Below are 16,710 nucleotides of genomic sequence, written 5' to 3'. Positions count from 1 at the left end.
ATTATTATTATTATTATTATTATCATTATTATTATTCAGAAGGTGAAGCCTATTCATATGCAAAAAGCCTGAAGGGCCACTGGCTTGAAATTCGGGTTTCCAAAGAATACGGTGCTCATTAGGAAGTAAGAGAAGGTAAAGAGAAATACGGAAAGAAGAGATCTCACCTGAAGAGAAAAATTAAATTAATAAACTAATAAATAGACAAAAACCTAAACAAAATTCATGCGAGTAAATGACATCGAGTAAGCATACTGGTAAGCAAAAACGCCGCCCACTTGGCGGAACACTAAGTACTAAGCAAACACAACTCACTCATCCATGGCGCCCAACTTCTTCAAAACAGAAAACTTCTGTCTGCACGAACACAAGAAAACAAAACCGTAATTACAAACGAATCCATCATGAGATAGAACACGGAAATAAAAGACCCTTCTTCCATTAAGAGACGAAATGAACAAGCAAACAACAGATATATTTGGAAACATCCGCTATCGACTAAAACTTCGCCGCGCATACGCACATATATACACACACCCACACACACACATACACACAATCTTGGAAGAAAAATTCCGCATCCCAACAGAAGCAGGGGCTTATTAGGTTTTCAGTTTGCGTGACCTTCATCTCCAATGTATCGACTGGGAAAAAAAACAAGTAAAAATGCGCCAAGTTTCTTCGGCGCAATCGAGTTTAATGTACAGCGTATAATGCTGAATAAAACTGTCATCCACGGCCCATGAAACTCTTAGCGGCCCATGAAACTTTCATCAGCCACGGCACGATAGTGGCCTGTATTGTTGGTACTATAGCGGTGCCAGACGCACGATCATGTCTAACTTTAACCTTAAATCAAATCAGAAAGCTACTAGGTCCAGGGCTGCAATTTGGTATGTTTGATGATTGGAGGGTGGATGAGCAACATACCAATTTGCAGCCCTCTAGCCTCAGTAGTCTTAAAGATTTGAGGGCGGACAGAAAAAGTGCGGACGGACAGACAAATAGCTATCTAAATAGCTTTCTTTACAGAAAACTAAAAACCGTAGTGACTAGTAACTCTGGTACTTGGGTGATCAACCCACCCGTGTGCGTGTTTTGCAGTCTCATGAGTAGCCCCGTCCCAGCGGGGATGAGGAGACCCTGACCCTGACCCTGACGAGGCCCTCCCAAATCGGCAAACGTTATTTTTCCTCAACTAAATATTCTATTATACTCAGTAAAGATTTCCCGACCGTGAGCCTACTGAGTTTCCACCACACAGCATCCACCAAAAATATATTTGGAAAATGTTAAAAGAATTTTTAGTTGATAATAAGTCCACCATTTTACTGGAGTTTAACCAGCGTTACTCATGGGAATCAGGACTACAGTGACCCCACTAACGAAATCGCCAGCAAGAGATGAATAAGTGAATAACATTCCCATCAACCCACCAGTGAACTCAGGTGTTTTACGCTTGGAGACTGATATCCACCCACCTTGCCATGTTGATTAAACGTGGAAGAGCTTGTCGCACGTAGCCATATTATGACTATTTATCACATCACCGTGATTCATAAACAATCAGAAAGCTACAAACGTCCTTTAATGTCCATTGACAGATGGTTACCCCGGAAGAGGGATATGCCATTTTCTGCAATGTTAGGGGAATTTTTAGTTGATAATAAGTCCACCGTCCCGTGGGGGTCGAACCAGCCACGAATAGAATCAGGACCTTACAGTGACGTACTAACGAAATCGGCCAAGAGAGGTATATGAATAACATCTCCCATCAACCCACCCGTCGAACTCAGGTGTTTTGCGTTTGGAGACAATATCCACCCACCCTTGCCATGTTGACCGTGTAGTGGTTTGTCGCGACGTGAGCCATATTATGACTATTTATCACATCACCGTGATTCATATACAATCAGAAAGCTACAAACGTCCTTTACTATCCAATTCACTCTACCTAAATAATATATTTTCATATATGTTACAGGAAGGGGAATTTTAGTTGATAATAAGTCCACCAGACCCGTGGGGTCGAACCAGCTATAAACGAGGAATCAGACTACAGTGACGCACTAACGAAATCGGCCACAAGAGAGGTATAAGTGAATAACATCTCCCATCAACCCACCCGAATGGAACTCAGGTGTTTTATGTTTGGAGACAAATTTCCACCCACCTCTGCCATGTTGACAGTGTAGTGCTTTGTCTTAGTAAATATTATGACTGATTTATCACATCACCGTGATTCATATACAATCAGAAAGCTACAAACGTCCTTTAATATCCATCTAATACCACTAAATAATATATTTTCCTATGTTACCGAAGGGGAATTTTTAGTTGATAATAAGTCCACCGTCCCCGTGGGGTCGAACCAGCTTACGGACGAGGAATCAGGACTACAGTGACGCAAACGAAATCGGCCACAAGAGAGGTATATGAATAACATCTCCATAAACCCACCCAGTCGAACTCAGGTGTGTTTGCATTTGGAGACGATATCCACCTTCCTCTGCCATGTTGACTGTAGTGCGTTTGTCGAGCGTAGCCATATTATGACTATTTATCACATCACCGTGATTCATATACAATCAGAAAGCTACAAACGTCCTTTTTAATATCCAATTCACTCTGCCTCAGAAATAATATATTTTCATATATGTTACTGGAATTATTTTTAGTTGATAATAAGTCCACCGTCCCGAGGTCGAACTGTGGTGTCTTGAAACATCTTGTCAGGACTACAGTGACGCACTTAAATAAATCGGCCAAAGAGAGTATAAGTTTAATAACATCTCCCATCAACCCACCCGTCGAACTCAGGTGTTTTGGTTTGGAGACGATATCCACCCACCTCTGCCATGTTGACCGTGTAGTGCGTTTGTCGACGTAGCATATTATGACCATTTATCACATCACCGTGATTCAACAAATCAGAAAGTACAAACGTCTCTATCCACTTCACTTACCTCGGAAATATATATGCCTATATATATATATATATATATATATATATATATATATATATATATATATATATATATATATATATATATATATATATATATATATATATGGATATGTATATATAGATACCCCATATATATATATATATATATATATATATATATATATATATAATATATATATATATATATATATTATATATATCATAATTTATATCCCATATATATATATATATATATATATATATATATATATACATATATATATATATATTATATATATATATATCCCATATATATATATATGATATATATATATAATATATATATATGTATATGGGTCATATATGGAAGTAATATATATATATATATATAACCCTTATATATATATATATATATATATATATATATCTTATATATATATATATATATATATATATATATATTCTATATCCATATAAGATATAGTTGATATATATATATATATATCCATATCATATATATATATATATATATATATATATATATATATATATATATATATATATATATATATATATATATATAAAAATATAAATGTATAATATATATATAATAATATATATGAGGATATATATATATATATATATATATATAAATGTATATATATATATACCCATATAAATATATATATATGTATATATATATATATATATATATATATATATATATATATATATATATATATATATATATTCTATATATATATATAAATATATATATATATATTGTATATATATATATATATGATATATATTTCTTATATATATTATATATATATATATATATATATATATATATATATATATATATATATATGTATATATATATATATATATATATATATATAAGTAAATACCATGTATATAGAGAGGTGATTATATTTATATATAAAGTATATATATATATATGTATTATATATATATATATATGAAATTTTTATTTCACCATGATTTATATATACAGTTATGAAACTACAAATGTCATTTAATATAAATTCATGCTACTTTGGGAATATCCCTGATGGGGAATTATCACCAATGGGGAATGATTTCAGTGATAAATGGATCTGTCCGCCGGTCCTCAATCCTACGACAGAGTACCTTCTAACGACTCCATTCGACGATCAGACTATTGAGCCACCAATAGAGGTATAAGTTAATGCCGAATCTGCTGAACTTATTTACCCATCGAGAGCGGGGAAATTGTACTTGGCATCGGCATTAACCCCCCTCCACCATGATAGCTCATTGGAACGTTTTTTAACATGCAGCTCTTATTAATGAAATTTTTATCACACAGTGATTTATATACAGTCATGAAGCTACAAATGTCATTTAATATCTAATTCATGCTACTTCGGGAATATCCCGGATTGGGAACTATCACTGAAGGGGAATTTTTTAAGTGATAAATGGATCAGTACCTCCAGGTCTCGAACCCACAATAGAGTACCTTGCAATGACTCCATTTTGTTGTACACTCGGAAACCACAATCTCCGACTCACCTAGGTCGTGCTCCGAGTTTATGAGCAGGGCCTTTCTGGACAGCGGGCAACACCTGCTATCACGGATTGAAACACATGAAAACCTTTTGAACTCTTCCAGATTTTGCTTTGAGTGTTTTTTTTTTTTTATTTGTTATGATTTTTCTGCACATAATGCAAATCAGTCATGGTTTGATTATATAGACAACACTTTGTGGAATTCTACAACCTATATAACATCGAAACAAAAAAAAAAATGCCAACACTGTTGGGTTGTAGTTAGCAAAGGAGGGAGGGGGAGGGAAGGGTAGAATCTGAAACAGTGTCACACAAGTGGACGAATCACAGCGCCGACCAAGCTAATGTAATAAGTAGGAGGTGGACTTGCCTTATCTTGACTTAAATGTCTGCTGAAAAGGCACTGTGCTTTGTCGACATGCCATTCTGTTCAAGTTATCAAAAAACTTATTAAGAAAATTTACATCAATCAACACATTCAAGCAAAGAAAATGAATAAGGTGAATATAGTGAATATATTGATTGGTGCAATAGGAAAACGAATGCCTAAAGCGCGTAAACTATGTAGTGTGTGGTATAGCATTATAAATCCACAAAACCTGATTAGTAAATGCTATGCATGCCACTTACCTTCTCATCCTACATGTGCAGAAGTCCAGTAAAGTAAAAATAAGGACACAGGAGTGTTTTGCTCAACATCTCTAATATGGATAGACAAGGTTATTAAATCAAGACTTAATGCACAAATTGTGGAGGATGAAGACGGTGAAGAAGAGGAAGAAGAGGAAAATGGAAAAGAAGAAGAAAATAATATTGAAGAGATAGAAAAAAATAATGAAAACAAAAAACAAGATAAGAGTATGGATCCAGAGAAACTCATAGATTCTACATATGAGGCAATACAGCAGCATACATATGATGAAATAAATTATGACATGATAACTCAAAATAAAATCCCAAAGAGGTTGTACCTGGATCTTCATGCTGATGAGAAAGAGCAAGGAAAAAAAAAAAGAAACGAAAGACACAGTATGCACCCTTTTGAAAAGAGGGAATTGCAGATTTGGTGAAAGATGTTATTACAAGCATCCCAAGATATGTCACAATTATGAGATTTATGGCAAATGTGCATATCTAGCCGGCTATGAGGAGGAATGCAGCAATCTACATCCAAAAATATGTAAAAACTGGAGAGAAGGAAAAGGATGTAGCTTTAACAAAAAATGTAGATATATGCATCCTGTACCCATGAAGAATAAAAATCAAAATCAAATACATATTAAAAATCAAGGTAAAAATTAAGCAAATAAAGAAAGGAACAAAGAACATGAGATGAAAGAAAAAAGCAAGCCAACAACACATTATGAAATATCAACACCGCGATATGCGGCATCAGCACCAAAGTACAGTGCAAGGAACAAGCAATGCATCTATGATGCTAGGGAATGGTGCAGATATGGAGATAAATGCAGATATATACTCAAAATGAATAAATATGAAGATGGAAGATCAAATATAATGGAAAAGTTGGATTCTTTAATGTACAAATTTCTGGAAATGAAGAAAAGAACAACATATCAGAACAGGAAAGAAACATGGGAAAATCCTTATTATTACCCATATTAGATAATAGTGATAACATGTAAACCATCACAGTGATAAATGGCAGAGTTAATTGCGAGTAACTCAAAAAGAAAGATAGAGTTCTTAGAAGAACTAACTCAAACTGAAAAAAATAGAAATAATATAAGTAAAACCTGGTATTCCTAAGAGACTGGTAATGATAATCAGATTAAGGGTTTCCAAACTTATAGATCAGATAGAAAAAAATAGGAATGAAGGGGAACTGTGATATATGCAAGAGACGTTAATCAAGGAAAAATCTGTGAGAAATATAGTAACACAGAATGTGAATTAATAGTGGTAGAATTTGAATCTGAATAATTAGTGAGCATCATAATATACACACCCCCTAATACTAAAGAGTTTGACATAATAATAAACAAAGACTGGACTATACTCCTATCTGGAGACTTCAACTTTCCTTTCGTAGATTGGAAAGAACGAATAGGAGACTCTGGTTGTATTTATACATATAAAAAAGAGAGTAATAGTAGTGCAAAAGATAAGAGGCAATTTGAAAAGCTATTACATATGCTACTAGAACATAAATCACCTGCCAAAAAGAAAGGATAATATTTTAGACCTAGTATTTGTGAATGAGGTGAACTATGTTAAAGAAATTATAGTTTATAATATGAGTATTTCAGACCATAGAATTAACAGTCCGTTCCAAATCACATGAAAACAGAGATAAGGAAGAAACAAAACAGTAGGAAGGGTATGGAAAATACAATTTCTATAGTAAGAATATAAAATGATCAGAAATAAATGAAGAATTAAACAAAGAATGGGAAAACATATTTGTAAGTGATAATATACAGGTAAATAGGATATATTATATAAAATATTAGAGAAAATAGTGGAAAAATATATACCGAAGAAGAAAAGTAAACATCAATCACGCATACCAAGAGACAGAAAGTTGAAAAAAAGGTCTTGCAAATGAAAAAATGCATGGAAAGTGATGGAACTAAAAAGTAAGATAGAAAATGCAGAACAAAAGATTATATAATGAAAAGAAAATGAAAAATGGGACTTAGAAGAAAAGACCTTACAAAATATCAAGCAAAACCCCAAAATATTTTACTCATATGCAAAAAAGATGAATAAAAGAAGAGTAGAAATAGGCCCTCTAAGAATTGAAGAGTGATTAACGAATGAAAAAAAGGAAATATGCAACTTATTAGCAGAAAGATATAAGAGAGAATTTACACCTAGAATTGATAATGAAGATAATGATACAAAAATAAGAGATGAAGATAGTGAATATTTATCGGACATATATATTAATGAAGCCGATATTGTGCAGGCTATTAATGAAATTAAAAATGGATCAGTAGCCAGACCAGACGGCATCCCTGCCATTTTGTTAAAGAAAGTAGGTCATTCTATCACAAAGCCGCTCGTAGTATTATTAAGACAAAGTGTAGATACAGGCAAGATTTGTGATGAACATAATTTAGCATGTATTACCCCTATTTTCAAAAGTGGATCAAGACTAGAGGCAAGTAATTATAGGCCTGTGAGTCTAACATCATATATTATGAAAGTGTATGAAAGGGCAATGAAGAAAAATATAATGAAACATTTAATGAAAAATACTTTGCTTAATATAGGAAAACATGGATTTGTACCTGGAAAAAGTACACAAACCCAACTGTTAGTCCACCATGAAAACATATAAAAAAATGATAAACAAAAAAGATACAGATGTGGTTTACCTAGGCTTTGCAAAAGCTTTTGACAAGGTAGACCATAATATATTAGCAAAAAAATGAGAAAACATGATATTGTGGACAAAGTAGGAAGATGGATAAAAGAATTTTTGCAAAACAGAAAACAGATAGTGATTGCTAACGATGAGAAATCGGATGAAGCTAAGGTAATATCCAGTGTGCCACAAGGTACGATATTAGGTGCATTGCTGTTTGTTATTATGATTGCAGACATAGACAGTAATGTTAAGGAGACAATCACAAATATGGAAGCGGTTAAAGACCTTGGTGTGATGTTGAAAAGGAATATGCTCTGCAACGATCAAATAGCAATACTGTTGGCAAAATGCAAAGCAAAGTTGTGAATGTTCTTCCAGCACTTCAAAACAAGAAAAGCCGAACACATGATTATGCTTTATAAAACGTATGTATGTAGTCCACTCCAAAACTGCAATATGATATGGTACCCACTCTACCAATAGGATATTGCACAAATAGAGAGTGTACGAAGGTCCTTTACAACTAGAATAGAAGAAATTAAGGACCTTGACTACTGGGAAAGACTACAGTCCTTAAAATTATATAGTCTTGAAAGGCGAAGAGAACTCTACATGATAATACAGGCACAGAAACAGATAGAAGGATTACCAAAAACACCATGGAGCTAAACATATCAGAAAGAGCATGCAGAGGTAGATTAACAGTGCCCAAAACTATACCAGGAAAACTAAGTAAAGCACACAGGACATTAATCCATTATGCACCAGCAGCGATAATGCAGTGTCTATTCAGTGCGTTACCAGCTCATCTGAGGAACATATCAGGAGTGAGCTAGATGTGTTTAAGAATAAGCTCGACTAATATCTAAGCTGCATCCCTGACCATTCAAGATTAGAAGATGCAAAATATACCGGAAAGTGCATTAGCAATTCTCTGGTAGACATCAGGGGTGCCTCATACTGAGGGACCCGGGGCAACCCAAACGAACTGTAAGGTCTGTAAGGTAAGGTCTGTCTGTCTGTCTGTCTGTCTGTCTCTCTCTCTCTCTCTCTCTCTCTCTCTCTCTCTCTCTCTCTCTCTCATTCTCTGTCTGTCTGTCTCTCTTTTTCATACTATCCCCCTAACAAACCCTCATGATATCATTGCAGCAGTGTCTATACAGTTGAACGGATTCCCTGTATTTATATGCTGTTTCATAAATCTTATTATTGTGTATTTATTATAGATATGGAGGTTCAGCCAGAACGTCATGTAAGGCTACCGAGGACTAGAGCCAATCGACCTGACGTGATAACAGAGCGAGGCAGGATTATTGGCTATCACAAGGCAGGGATGAGGATACAGGAGATAAGTCGCCTTCTCGCTATCTCCAGAGATAAGGTTAGGCGTTGGCTGAGTAGACATGAGGAGGAGGGTCACGTGCTCACCAGGCCCAGACCAGGAGGGCCAAGAGTCACCACATCTGAGAAAGATGGCCGCGTACAGAAGGAATCAGAGAAAGCACCACTCAAAACTGCAGTAAGCATAACAAGGGACGCAATAGTTGAGTGTCACCCAATAACAACAAGGAGGCGATTGCGGGAGACTGGCCAGCATTGTTTCAGAACTGCACGGAAGGATACCTTAACTGATGCCCACAGAGAAGCCCGCCAAAAGTTTGCCGAAGCTTATGCGAATGTGGGACTCGATTTTTGGAGGTGTGTCATTTTCACAGATGAGAAAAGTTTCACGTCTGTCGCAGCAGTTGGTCGGCAGTGTTGGTGAGTCCGCAACACTAGATATGCTCAGAGACACATCCAAGAAATTTCGAGAAGCGGTTGTGTGACAACCTGTATGCATGGATGGATGTAGTGGGGAGGTGTTGGTGAACTAGCCAACATTGAAGGGTATATGACAGCAGAATATTATATCAATATTCTCGAGACATCCTTGTTACCATCGGCGCAAGGATATGCCATCCCAGAACCAGAGCCTATACATCTAGGGCAATACCGCAGTCCAATCCACACTAGTTGGGCAGTCATGCTTTGGTTTGAGACGTATCCAGAAATTAGACTATTGAACTGGCTCCCTAAAGAGAATCTATGGAAGCATATGGTTCAGGAATGGAATGTAGAGGAGGAAACGAGGGATGCAGTGAGGAGACATGCACATACTGTGTGGATGGGTATCAGAAACCGGCCAAACATTTGCAGGTATGTGGTAGATTCCATGCTTGACAGACTGCAAGCAGTTATAGCAGCGAATGGAGGTTGGACAAAGTATTAACCTATGGCTGAGTCGAGGTGGTTGTAGTGGGAATTCAACGAGGGTTGTGGATTGGGAGGGAAGGATTTTGGGGGGGAGGCAAGCGATTGGCAGGTTGTTGCAAGACTCGACATTTGCTAATGTTTGACTTTTTTCTATAATTACAAATTTATTTGTGCATAAGCACAACATTTGTTTTCTTTGAAATTGTCACATTGATCATTTGTTTTACACTAAATCAAAGTGTGTTGGTTTGAAAATATCCAAATAAAACATTTATTTTGTTGATATGATCTTTTCGTCATTCTCTCTTTCATCTTTGCTCAGGTTACCTTACTCAAAACATGATTCGAAGCAAGCAGGCTTACCATTGGGTTCGCAAAATGATGTTCGCATGGTATAGAAAACTGTTGCCGATGATTCCGCACTCAGGAATCGGTTACAGTGTATGAGAATAAAGGGCTTGATTGTTAACACTATTTTCTATTATAGATATTACAAAATTCCACTATTATCTTGTTTTATAATTAAGAAGTTATACATGAAAATTGTTTATCCCTAAGGTTGACTTCAATAATAGTTGTATGGATAATATTTTAACAATGACTGTGACTGAGATACAAAATCTTCTTGTAGCTCCTCACAATAAGTTTCATCAGAATCACTATTGGTATGTATGATACTTGATTATTCTTCGTCATTTTGTTCGTCGGATGATATAATAATGCAATAATCTGAAGAATTATCAATAATTTCAACACTGTCATTAACTGAAAAATCAGCATTTTCATCTTGTGTTTCCAGAATCACACAAACATCATCATTTTCTTCAGATGTTTCATTTTCATCAATTTCCTTATCTGAATCTGAAAAATCTTGGGGTGGCTGACTTTCATCAAATAAAAGTTAGAGTTAGATGGAGTTATAGTCCTCATTAAGTTTTAGTCGTTTTGGTTTCCTCCCACTCATCTTTTTTCAATAATAGTAATGGATTATCACCAAATGAATGTTCTACTACACAATATGCAAGTTTTAATGCAAATGAGGGTTGATTCTGAGTGCATTTGTGATGCCGTGGAGTCATTGCTGAGAGTGCATATACATATATGTATGTAGTATATATATATATATATATATATATATATATATATATATATATATATATATATATATATATATATATATATATATATATATATATATATATATATATATATATATATATACATACATACACACACACACACACACACACACACACACACACACACACACACATATATATATATATATATATATATATATATATATATATATATATATATATATATATATATATATATATATATATATATATATATATATATATATCTTTCTCTTTTATCTTTTCCCACTTATATGTGGGATCAATGCTTCTGACAGCTTTCATCTGTCTCTCAGATCTTCTTTAATCACAGTACATCCATCCAACCTCACTTCGGTCTTCCTTTTGCTCTCCCACCAGGCACCTCTCTGCAGTCTTCTTTCCTGGGCCCCCTTCAATAGTTCCTCTTATTCTTTCATTCTTGGTCCTGTCCATTTTTGTCACTCCACACTTCCATCTAATCATTTTCATTTCTACCTTATCCAATTTCTTCTCTTCCACTCTCTTACCAGACATGTTTCAGCTCCATACATCAAAGCTGGTCTCACTACTGTCTCATACTCTCTTCCTTTAACCTTTAAATTGATTCTGCAGTCACACAAGACACCTGACATCTTTCTCCAATTTTTCCATCTAGCCTGCACTCTGTGTGTAATTTCTATATCCAACTTTCCATCACCAGCCACTGTTGAACCAAGGTACCTTAATTTTCCTACTTGGTTCAACCTTTTTCCCTTCCATACTAATCTCGGAGTTTTGATCTTCATTGAACCTTAGGTATTCAGTCTTCTTTCTACTGATCTTTAATCCTCTCTCTTCCAGTACCTTCCTCCAGTTTTAACGCCTCTACCACTGTGTTGGTGGTTTATATCTTGATGTCATCAGCAAACAGCATTCACCAGGGGGATTGATCTCTTATTCCTTGAGATAACACATCCATAATCAGGTCCAAAAGCTTCTTCACTTTCCTTTTTTTTACTTTCTCACTCTTTCTTTTTCTACGTTGCCTATCAGCTTGTGAAGCTGTGTACAATCTTCTCTTTCGTCATGCAATGATTCCTCAGATAGTCTCTCTCTGATTCTTTACTAAGCTTCTCATTCCATCATCTCCTTAGTCGTCTATATGCTCAACTGTGCCATGCCATGCTGGCATACTGAACCCATCCTTGATTTCTGCCCAAACTCCTCCAGTCACTTTAGTGAAAATGCTATATAAGCAAACTAGGAAAAATTGGGCAAAGATAAAAGCACTAAGGTAACTGGAGGAGTGTGTGTGTAGAAATCAAGGGTGGGTTCAGTATGTTGGCATGATAAGGTTGAGGGTATAGATGATTAAGGAGATGATGAGTGAGAAGCTTGGTAAAGAATCAAAGGGAGATTATCTAAGGAATCATTGCATGATGAAATAGAAGATTGTATATAGCTTCGGAAGCTGATGTGCAACATAGAAAAAGAGAGTGAGAAACCAAAGGAGGAAGGTGATGAAGCTTCAAGGATTATTTTGCACACAAAAAAGTCTGCTTATGGGAAATAAACTCAGAGAAAAATGTCATTGAATAAATATATCTCAAAATAAATGTTGGAAATAGGATTAATAGGTGAATCAATGAAAGTATTAGGATCTGTTTAGAGGGTATGGAGCTTAAGAAGTGTCTATAGATGCAAAGCTTCAGTGAATAAAGAGGTTGTTGAGCCAAGACTCCTGAAGTGTAGTGAAGTGAAAGAAAAGAGGATGCACCTGATGAGATAAATTATTCTAGTTTTGTGAGAATATATTTCATAGGGTTTATAAAGATCTGTGCAATCCGGAAATTTAGGAGGCAAAGAGCACCGGGAAAGTGGTGGCCTATTATGTGTAGAAAAGGGCTAAAATGAATAGACCTTCACATCTAAGAAGCAGGAGTGTACATGGAAAATAGAATTGAGCGGTGCAGTGTTCAGAGGAGGGTTTAAATGTCTGTGTATGTATATGAAGTGACTCTAGTTGTATATTGTATAAGTTTTCTGTGCGATGTTAATCACTGGTTCAGCATTTCAAGGATGATGGCAGAAGGATGACTACTGATTACCGGACTCTCGTCCATAACAGCCCACCTACACGTTACCTTTCTTTCACACTTAATGATCCCATATACTGATTTCTTTTACAACTCATCATACTTCCAGCCATCTTGCTTCATTTTCTCAGTCATAATGCAATACTTGTCTATAAGGTAACATATTCCTGCTCACTCTTATCGTGTAAGGATAACAATAAAAGGAAGTTACAAGATAAAAAAAATATAGTAATAAAAGAAAATTTACTCAATTACTTTGGATGGCTCTAAGAAAGTGTGCAGCCCACCCCTGGTCCCCATCCCAAAAACAAGAAAACAAAGAATTGCTATGGGCATGCAACATGATGTGTTGGAAATGAAGAAGTCATCAAAGAAGAGCAGTCATTATGATATACGTCTCAGCCCTTCGTGAGAGTACATTGTCTTTTATGTACTTTTTATCACTCTATGTGCTCAAAACTCTTGCATTTAAGCCCTTCTTGTGCACGTGTTTATTTCTCTGATTTTAGTCGAGCGCTTTGTTATTCTTACTCTCTCTGCTTTCAAGTCATAAAAACTTGCTGATTTTAGTTTTCTGTAAAAGAAAACTATTGAGATGGCTATCTATCTGTCCGTCTGCACTTTTTCTGTCTGTCCTCGGATCTTAAAAACTACTGAGCCTACAGGGCTGCAAATTGGTATGTTGATCATCCACCCTCCAATCAACAAACATACCAAATTGCAGCCCTCTAGCCTTAGTAGTTTTATTTTTATTTAAGGTTAAAGTTAGCCATGATCGTGCGTGTGACAAGACTGTAGGACTGGTTACCACCGGGCCGTGGCTGGAAGTTTTATGGGCCATGGCTGAGAGTTTCATGGTCCGTGGCTTAGAGTTTCATGCAGCATTATACGCTGTATAGAAAACTCGATTTCACTAAAGAAACTTCGGCGCATTTCTTACTTGTTTAATGTTCTCTCTACAATACAAATCCACGCCACTACTGTACATGCAGCTTGCAGAGGTGCCTGGATCGATAAGCGTTTGGTGTTTACCTTACCGGCATTATTAATTAGAAAATTATTTCAACAGCTTAACTACTTTTCTCTTGGTACAATTGATAAAGAACTCCTCTGATGCAACGTAGACTTGGCTTGTTGACTTCCCTTGACCTTCCCTCAACTTCATACTGTCAGAACATTCTTTACCAAATGCCCCGTGGAACTCTTTCACTTACATTCTAAGTTCATTTCATTGCTGTCACCCCAATTTTTTTATACAAAATAAAAGTACCAGTTAATAATGTCTGCTTGTTTGCAATAGCACATTTTTTTCAATCGCGTTTAAACAGACAACTCATTACTTCTATGTTACCTATTTATTTTATTTACAGTCAAGTGTAGTAAGTTACCATCTGTGTTGCTTTGGCGGAAATATTACCTATTTTCTTGTATGTCTCTTCCGTTTGCTGTGTTAAGCCTGAAATAAACTACTTATAAAGGGTGTCTTCATATCCCATTTACTTTTTGCGTCTGATTTTTTACTTCCGTTACTTTTAACTTATATAACATTTCCCGATAAAGTCAAAATAGAGTTCAGAAATTCACGATTTTTCTCCATCTCTCTAGTCTCTCTCAGTAATGATTTAGCCCTGAATCTTTTTAGTTTATCAAATTCCATTTTAAATGCGTCATGCCAAAATCATTTAATTGCTTCTATAAGGCTAAGGAAGTAAGGTGTGCTGTCTACGTATGAGTTACCAGTCATATGAAAACAATACAGAACACTGCTTTAAGGTACTTTTCCCCAGTTGTTAGGGAGATAGCATAATAACGGCTTCTATAATTCAGGTGATTCTCAGCGTTTATCGGGGTATTCAAGGGCATTTTGCTTCAACTGCAACAAATATGAAAAACCAAAACGTTTATTCATCAAAACATTTCTCCAAACTTGAATGATTAGCAACATGATTGATTCCATGTATATTTGCCGACCAAGATACTTCACATAAAGATATTAAAACTGACGTGGCTCCGGCTGAAACAGCTTTTTCTCCTCCGAGCAACAACTTGAGAGAAGTTAAACATGCTGCACAGTGCCAGTTGGTGTATTTCTGTATGTGTGCAAGAGCATTAGTGGGTAGGTAACAAGGTAGGTTGGTTGGTATATAAGTGAGTTAAAGGAATAAAGTAGCCAGCCAACATGAATGTTGGTAAGCAAAAATTCATATAATAAAAAAACTTAAGTTTTCTTTAATTTAAAAAAAAAAAAAAAAATACACACACAAACACACGCACACACACACACACACACAGGAGGAGAACTAAGATGGGGATGATGCATATTCGAAATGTCAGCCCACTGACAGCACTCGACCACTGTCTTAGGCACCTTCTCACATAGATGGGTGGCAAGGGCTGGCAGGGTATAATGCAAAAAGTCCTGGAGCTGGAAGAGTTCGAGGATTTCCTCTGCACTTGTGACTTTCAGAGATTATAGCCATCGTTTTAGGGCCTGGGTCTTTTTGAAGATCCACTCAGACCAGGTTTGGCCAGATTCCTGGGGCATATTTCTCCACCTTTTCCTCCAAAGGTCAGGAGTTATTTCAAAAGCCTTTATAATGGCTTGGCGGACAAGGATAAGATTTCCTTGATCCTCAGGGGGAAGAGTATTGAATGCAGTGGCACCCTTCCCTTCAAGGTGCTTCCCCAGGATCAGAGATGCTTCTTCAGTAGAGGGCTGATAGGTCATCAGAACCCTTTCAATATGGTCGAGCCAGGATTCAGGTTCGGCTTTGTCCGATTTTCTTTTGAGGGATACACTGCTGAGGATTGAATGAGGATAGGTGTTGGTGTGTTGCACATGTCATGAGCTGCCATTGCAGGCTGATGACCACTTTCTTTCTCCCTTTCCTGCCTTTCTGCCTCTTCTCGTTTCTCCCGGGCTATTCTTTCTTTCTCCTTCTCCTGACTTTCTCCCTTTTCTCGTTTCTCCAGGGCTATTCTTTCTTTCTCCTTCTCATGCCTTTCTCCCTTTTCTCGTTTCTCCAGGGCTATTCTTTCTTTCTCCTTCTCCTGCATTTCTGCATCTCTTTGTACCTCGGCATCATCTACTCTCTTCTGGACATAATCCCTCAAGGCTTGTCCTGACAGTCCCATGTCCTTTCCAGGGGACATGTAGAACTTGAAGTCCTCATTTTGCTGGGCTGTGGATGTCGCAGACATCTTGAGATAACACTTATATGGAAGTGACCCTTTAGAAAATCAATATGTCTGAAAAACACTCAGGGCTGTTCGAATAAACAGGTTCAGTATGTCTGAAGAGACTCAATATTGTTCGAAATGAACAGATTTAGGGTGTCAGAATAGACTCAAGTTGTCTGAAAAGACTCAGTTGTCTGAAAAGACTTAAATTTCAGAGAGTCTGAAAAGACAAAGTTG

At 36.2% G+C, this 16,710-nt stretch overlaps 1 pseudogene; it reads left to right on the top strand.

Annotated features, from left to right (window-relative positions):
- Positions 1–9,072: 9,072 nt before the first annotated feature.
- Positions 9,073–9,670, top strand: LOC136844717 (uncharacterized; annotated as a pseudogene).
- Positions 9,671–16,710: the final 7,040 nt, after the last annotated feature.

Source organism: Macrobrachium rosenbergii, chromosome 13, assembly GCF_040412425.1.
Source record: "Macrobrachium rosenbergii isolate ZJJX-2024 chromosome 13, ASM4041242v1, whole genome shotgun sequence".
Classification (NCBI taxonomy): domain Eukaryota; kingdom Metazoa; phylum Arthropoda; class Malacostraca; order Decapoda; family Palaemonidae; genus Macrobrachium; species Macrobrachium rosenbergii.
This window is presented reverse-complemented; position numbering and strand designations above follow the sequence as displayed.